Source organism: Lotus japonicus, chromosome 3 (genome assembly GCF_012489685.1).
Source record: "Lotus japonicus ecotype B-129 chromosome 3, LjGifu_v1.2".
Classification (NCBI taxonomy): domain Eukaryota; kingdom Viridiplantae; phylum Streptophyta; class Magnoliopsida; order Fabales; family Fabaceae; genus Lotus; species Lotus japonicus.
The window spans coordinates 69,049,277-69,057,046 of NC_080043.1; the positions used below are offsets into that span (position 1 = coordinate 69,049,277).

General features: G+C 34.2%; 1 long non-coding RNA gene across 2 annotated transcripts; it reads left to right on the top strand.

The window, feature by feature from the left end:
* Positions 1 to 2,135: 2,135 nt before the first annotated feature.
* LOC130742380 (uncharacterized) lies at positions 2,136 to 3,648 on the top strand. 2 transcript variants are annotated; one of them, XR_009021140.1, is made up of 5 exons: positions 2,136 to 2,408; positions 2,646 to 2,835; positions 2,953 to 3,036; positions 3,143 to 3,210; positions 3,350 to 3,648. It is a non-coding gene; the product is annotated as an uncharacterized LOC130742380 (long non-coding RNA). The 2 variants fall into 2 exon arrangements; XR_009021139.1 differs by having other exon boundaries at positions 3,143 to 3,648.
* The last annotated feature ends 4,122 nt before the right edge of the window (positions 3,649 to 7,770 follow it).

Here is a 7,770-nt window from a genome sequence, read left to right on the forward strand (position 1 = left end):
ACAAAGTGCTAAGTTGGGGGGAGTTGATAAGTGCCAATTTTACGTAGTTTTCCATTGTTATTAAGGCACTTATCTATGTGATTTATGGAAATTATCTTGCAAATTGACCCCATTTTGATTAGAATTTATAGAAATGAGAGTTTTGATTTAGAAGATGTTTTATATATGATTCCAATCTCAATTGTTGGTGTAGGAAGGTGATTAGGAAGAAATACAAGAGTTGATAGAGAAGTGGATAGTTTTGAAGGCTTCTGTCAAAAAGGCGCTCAGCACCCTTGAAGAGCGCTCAGCACCATTGCCACAGAAGAGGAAAATGGAAGTTCTGTCAAAAGGGCGCCCAGCACACTTTAAAGGCGCTCAGCACCTTTTCAATAGATAGGGTAATCTGTGCAAAATGCGCTCAGCACATGAAAAGTGCGCTCAGCATGATTAGGGCGGTGGCAAAACCCATCGGTGAAGGAATCAGGGTGCTGAGCGCCCAGAAAACATGCTCAGCACCCTGTACACGGATTTTATATAAAAAGACCAAAATCCCATCAGAAAAAAAGAACTTCTTGGACCAGAACTGAAACCCACAACTTAGGGAAAGATAAAACTCGAAGGAGAGCATCAAGGGAGGTATAGGAGACTTGGGATAAGGCTTTGGAGCCGATTTCATCGCCGGGGAACCGTCACGTATTCGGTTTTTCATCGTTCTTCTTCTCTTTTATGATTGTAAAGCTATCCATGGAAATGGATAGCTAATTTCTCATTTGTTGGGATTAGAACTAGTTGTTTTGATGCTCATGTAATCTATTTGATTTCCTTTCATGCAAATTTCATGTTTCTATGCTAAAGAATCAATGGTTTTCTCTTTTGCTTCATGCTACATCTTAGGTTTGATCCCCTTGGGTATTTTGATTGATTCAAACTTGTGTAGGGAACTCACACGTTCTTGAGTCTGAACTAGAGTTAATCATATGTTTCTTTTCCATGATTCAATGATTTTTACCTTGTGCTTCATGCTTGTTTTGGATTGATCACCTAGAACATGAATTTAGATTTAATAGGATGGTGGGAACTAACTATTTAAATCTGAATTAGGTAAAAGCATCTAATGATTCTAAGGTCTAGGGATATGGTTAGATCATTAGTCTATTCAAACATCTATGCTTAATGCTACTCACTATTGTTAATCGATCAAGGGATTGAAGGTTAATATAGGGAGTTGATAATCTTCTACACCGGGGGACTGGGTAGTAAGATAAGAAATGGTGGGAGGAATCAATTGCATAGAACGATATTTGTATGTGAATCAATAGAATACATAGAGGTCAAACAACGAAACTCTAATCCCAGCAAAACTATCTACCTTGGTGAATTCAACTACTTTACCTGCTTTCTTTATATTTTCATGTTAACCATCATTTGAGTCTGTTAGCTATTGAACGGCATAAGTATTACACCTCCTTGTGGATACGACAAAACCCTTTACTATACTACAATTGAGTCTTGAGAGATTCAAACGTAGAGTGGTAAAAAAATCTTTCAACAGTAACAACCATTTTATTGCTTAATGCAGGGGAGCTGCTAATTAATAATATAAAAAACATAAGCTTGAAGTCTAGCTATATGCAAGGGAGCGGTTAATAATAGCTTTACTGCTTGCTGCGACATATGTGGAGATAATTTCACACATATTTAAGTTAAAGAAACTTTACAAGGTTATTTGCATAATGTCATTTGTTACATTATTAAGAGTTGTCAATGGTTGTTTTCCCTTATGATGTTCTTTGACAGGTTATAATGGGCTACAAGGTATGTCAAAAGTGGGTTTTTTTTTTTTCTTAAAGGTTAGGAACTAAAAACTTATTTAAGCCTTTTGTATTTGAGTCTCTCATAATCATGATGACAGCTTTATTACTTCTGCTTGATCCTGCAATGATTATTAATTGACGGAATCTCCTCATGATATGTTTATTTTTTGTTTGTTTCCCCAATTTAAATTCTTGCTTATTGTGTTTTGATTTTCTTTTACAAGTGAGTTTTAAGAGTTTTAAGTCATTCTATGTCTTTGCCTTCCCATTTTTAAGAATTTTGGTTTAAATAACATGTAATTTTTTTTCCTTCATTTGAATAGGAAGATGTGGGCAACTGCTATTTTCGAGCTAGATGTTTTGTTGGTTTTAAGGCTACTTCTCGATGTGTCAATGTTAAATTTGGGAACACGTTCTTGTCATAATTTGGTAGACTTTTTGGATCAATTTCATCATTGCCTTGAAAATTTACAAAGCAAGGAAGTAAAAGCAGATTTTAGATCGGCGTCCGGTGAATCGGTTTTGCAAACGATGTTCAAAGCATTGGAGAGGTCTGCTTCTAGGGTGTTCACAAGGGAGGTTTTCATGTTATTTCGTTCCATGCTTGAAAAGGTAGGCACAATGAAAGTTAATTTGTACAAACACGCATCCACGTCATCCATTTACTCAGTATCTAAATATGGTCAACCAGGTCAGAATTGGTATGTGCATTATTATCCTCCAACTTCCCACTGGGCATGTAATTGTATGAGGATGGAAAGTTTTGGAATTCCATGTGATCACATAGTTCACATGATAGTTTATCTAAACATAGATGAGATGCCATCATCTTTATTCTTTAATCTTTAGTGTTGTAGAGATGGGCCAAGTCTCCAAAGAAAATTGTCAGTGGAAACTGGTATGAAGGTGGTTTTATTTGGGACTCAACATCGATGGCTGGAGCTGGAGCCTTTCTTGATATGTCTAATGATGATTTAATTTCAATGATACAGTAGAGAAAGTTAGGCATCAAATTGATATGTTGGAAGATGATGATGAGGTTAGTTTTCAGCAACGATGACTGGAACATTAACTTAATTGTCTATTGTCATTATAATGTTATCTATGACTGGAAAAAATCGGATATCAAGATGATAATTAATTTTACATTGTGCAGGACGACATTGGCCCTTCATTGGAAGATGACAATGAGATTAATTTTAGCAACTTTAGGCGGAGGGTTTTAGTGATCACTGACTCTGTGAGTGGTGTTAATGAATTGGCAACACATTCTTTTGTCATTATAATGTTATCTATGACTCGAAAAAATTATTTGAGGCTAAGTGATTTTTAATTTGACTTTGCAGGATGAATCTGATGCGAATGGTAGTTCATCTGTTAAGAGGCGTGCTCAAAATTATGTGGATGACGAATGGTGAATTAGTTATGCTTTATGGTCTCTTCAACAATGATTAAGTATTTAGTGGATTGTATTAGCACTTGTTTAAATGGTAAAAGAGAACCTAGTAGTTCAGTGAAGTCATGATATGTTTATCTGAATTTTTTTTTTGTAGATCTTGATGAATACCATTTTGGGCATTGAATCATGCGGTAAATTTATCTAATGGTGCTTAGTTTTGGTGGCAATTAGTTGAAACTTCAAGTATGTTCTCTAAAAGGCAATGCTTTATGTTTGAGCCGTGGACTTCATGGCTAGGTCGACATTTTCTACACCTGCAAGGATGTTATCACTTTTATTAGTATTTTGTATTTTACTGTAACCAGCATGATAAAATAGATATGGTTAATGCCAATGAATCATCATATCACATATGGGGATTTTATTTTAGTCTACTTTCCATTGTTGACTCGATGCTTAGTGCTTAGAGCTTATTGCTTAGTCTTTTGTGTCACAGCATATAACATTAAATTGCACAGGGCACATGTTACTTTTTCTCATTCTTCCTTTAACTAAATTCCTTTTTTCTCAAAGACACATGTTATTGAACTTTGCATTGCAAAGATTACATTACTCTTTTAGGCATCCTTTCAATTTGTATGTCCAAAACAACATACATGGCCTGTCTAAACCGTTTCTTTAACAGTTGGATTAAACAAAACTGTTTCTTTGACGATGGATTATTGATTTTTTTGACTCCCAATACAGATCAAAATTGTTATCTATTTAGAAATTTAGATACCTGTTGTTTAAATTATTCAGATAACTGTGATTGTGGATACTCAAGAAAATTGCCATGACCCTTATTTTAGAGATGATGTCCAGTTTTTGTTTCTTTTTTATATGAAATTAATTAATGGAGATGGTGTCTATTTAGTTTAGACTAGAGTTAGGAAAATGATCATGCTAGTATCAGTTGTGGCCAACTATGGGTTTAGCGAATTAAATACTTTGAGGAGGAAGGAATTCACTGAGAATGGGTCATTTTATGACTTTCTTGAACATGACATAGCTTCTGCACATAAGGGTGTTGTTGTGTTTGAATATCAAACCTTCTTATTTTTATCTACTTTTGTGCTTGTAGAAATTTGATGAAACACTCCATATGAAGAAAGGACTAAACCTTAACTAAGATCTGTTTCATGAGTCTAATTCTTGCATCATGAGATCATGTTCTGTTTTAAGGTGATTTAGGTAGTGTCTTGTATATACTGAGGATTGGCCTGCTGAAACATGTACTCTTAATCCTAATCCTACTCTAACCATCAGATTGGTCCAAGTAGGATTAGGATTAGTGAGACAATGTTTGTAAAATTTGTAACAAAGAGGCTCTACTGACCATCAGATTGGCCTGCTTCAAATCCATAGAGCTACAATTTTTCAGCATGTTTACTAATCAACAAGTAAATTTTCCAACAAATTTATAGTCTTTTGTAACAACTAGTTTAGGTACTTTATTTTAATCTTTGGAATCTTCTCACCTCTCAAGTTACATGTTATTGTTGTCTTTTGTCACTTATCCTAAATTTTAGTAGATATAAGATTGGCAATCAATTAGATGCAAAAGTAAAACAATATTCAGCCATCAGTTTCCCTGGTGAAAACATTTACAAGTTTGAGTAATTTTATGTTACAACTTCTCCTATTTTTTCTTTCTTTCTAGAATTGAGTCAGTACTATAAAGACCATACCCATACTAAATGTTTGTCCTAAATATTTAGTTAATGGCCGTGAGTCCGTGACTCTAATGCTTTAAATTGGAAGAAAAACTAAACTTAAGATTAATATCCACTCAAACTTTAAGTGGTCTCAGCTGTATTTTCTCTAAAGTATTGGACTCAACCATAAACCAAACACATTGAGTCCACATTCAACAGAGTGAAAGTCATGTAAAATGAGCAAAAACTAATGTATATAAAAGGGTGCTGTCATTGCTTATCACTAGTAGAGCACATCCACAGGCAAATAGATAAACTTCAGTGGGTCCCAATTGAATCAACAGTTCTCATTCTTTAAAATTAATGAAAAGAAATTAAGAGAGAGTAAAGTTAAAAGGAAAGAGCGATCTCATTCCGAGACAATTCAGAAACTTGTCTGAAAATTCATCTATTAGGATTTAGGATGAAGTTAAATGATTGAAGGCATCTCAGCACATGACAAGAAATTAAGGAGGAACCTGCAATGTGAAAGTGAGATATTGAACCCAGGTCACTCCCTCTTTGCTAGATATTCTATTCTATTTTATTTTCCTTGCAAGGGGGTTCAAGCATCATGCACAGTATATTACTTGTCCTAATCAAGTAATTAATACTAATATAAGCTTATAAAGAGTAGAAAGAATGAAACACAGTCATAATCAGCAACGTAAATGTGTGTAACTTGGGACATTAGTTAAATGATTAATATTTAATACTCGTGTGTGAGTAATCAATAATTTTATCACCTGAGTGCTGAGTGAGTACAATTATGGCTATAAGGCTAAGTTTTCTTTAGATTTGATGATTGAATTGAAGTTAATATATATCATGTCTTTTTTCTAAAGGGCATTCTTTTTAGTTAATCGTGCTTCGCACCAACAGTGTTGCCTTACATTATTATTGACCACCCTCGCGTCAGTGTGGAGCTATGATAACAATTAATTACTAACTTATGTTAGAGTCAACCTTCAATAGAATATCATCATTTTGCATCCTTTTCTTATAAATCATAATCACTTTAATATCATAAACTTTTTGGAGAATAATGTTTGGATGACAACTTAAATCCACCTCCACCTAACTAATTTAAGTGGTACATGCTTGGTTCCCCTTAAATAAAGTCTCGGTTCAAGTCTTGTGGATGAAAAAAAAAACCTCGCTGAAAGAGTTAGCCCCACCATGATGTAAATGTTCCCAGCTCGAACAAGATTGCCTCCGAAAGAGCACACATGTCCTACACCAAAATATCCACCTCCACCTTGTAAAGTAAGGAAGAAATGAGAAAAAAATGAGTGATACAATTGTTAGAATATAATATAAAACCATTAAAGTTACTCTTACCCAAGGTTACTTAATATGGTATCAGAGCTTCTGTGGTCGAGGAGTCTAAAGTTTGATCCTTGCCTCCCTCACTTTCTAATTAAAAAGTGGAATTTAATTAAGCAGATGATAGACATGCATGTGCATTTCCACGCTTCAAGCCCAAATAACTCTTGCGTGAGGGGCATTTTATAATATAATATAAAACATTAAAGTGACCCTTACCTAACAGCTTAACCTTTTGGGACTACTTAATACGGTATTAGAGTCTGTCCTAGATCCATTTATTGTGGAGACTCCCTATATTTTGATCACCCGTTGATGTTCATTCCACGCTCTAGTTGTCTAACCCTAGGCGTGAGGGCGGGTGTTAGAGTCTCACATTGGCTAGAGTCAATCAAATGCTTATAAAGGGTAGAACAACCCTCAACTCTTGAGCTAGATTTTAGGTTGAGTTAGGTCTCCTTAATTCTAATAATGATAGATGATGTGATAGAAATAGAAGAAAGAGATAGAAAGAGAAATATGTGAAAATGAGATGGAAGTGAATCAATACTATATATATCTAAATACAATATAAAAGAGAACCTATAAGAAGGAAACTTTTGACACTTGGTATCCATTGGGAGTGGTTTCAGCAATTTTTCCATGATTAAAAAAAATCAAAAAGAAAATCTTATTACCACTTTTGGAAACTTGAGAGTGGCAACTTTGCTAATTGTTTTTTTATCTAAGGGTAGCCATGTAAAAGCACCTACAATTTATTTTATTTTCGAAATATTTTTAACCTTAAATTTGACTAACATTTATTATTACTTTACATTAATTATCCACTACCTACTTCTAAGTCAATCACTATTTAACAACTTAAATCATTTAAAAAACTTTCTTAATTATTAATGGTGAATTCTGTGGTGCCTGTGGGAAAATGTGGGTGTGGTGCCTTCATGTGGTCTGTCAAATAGAAAAGAGACATGTGGCAATTATTATACCAGATTTTTTATTTTTCATCAATTTCCGTTTTTTCTATAAATTCGAAATAATTTGTGATATTAATTTTGAGAAGGGTTTTTTAGCAATTGTTAGAAAGTTGCCTCTAGTTAATATGAGTTTTTACCATGAGTGAGATTTAGTTTGAAGATTGAAGTAAACATTGCTGGTTCATATTCTATTGTTCTTGGTTCATCCTCAACACACCACCAGTAAACCCTAATCTCATACTTCTTCATCTTCAATTCTTCATCTTTCAGAGATGAGGAACCCAAATATCATCCTTTTCACCTTCCATTTTGGTTCATCTTCCTTAAAATTTGAAATTTGTTGTCTCTGCAACTTCGTCTCCTTTCTCCCTCTGTCGTTAATTTCAAGACGATTAACTATTACCCAAAATCTCCATAAATACCAAGACCCTAATGCACAAATCAAAAAATGCAAACTTTAACATCAAAATGGAAGACCCAGATGATAAAATTTGTGTAAAACTGGAAAAAAAAGAGGGTCGCCAGAAATGGTAAATAAA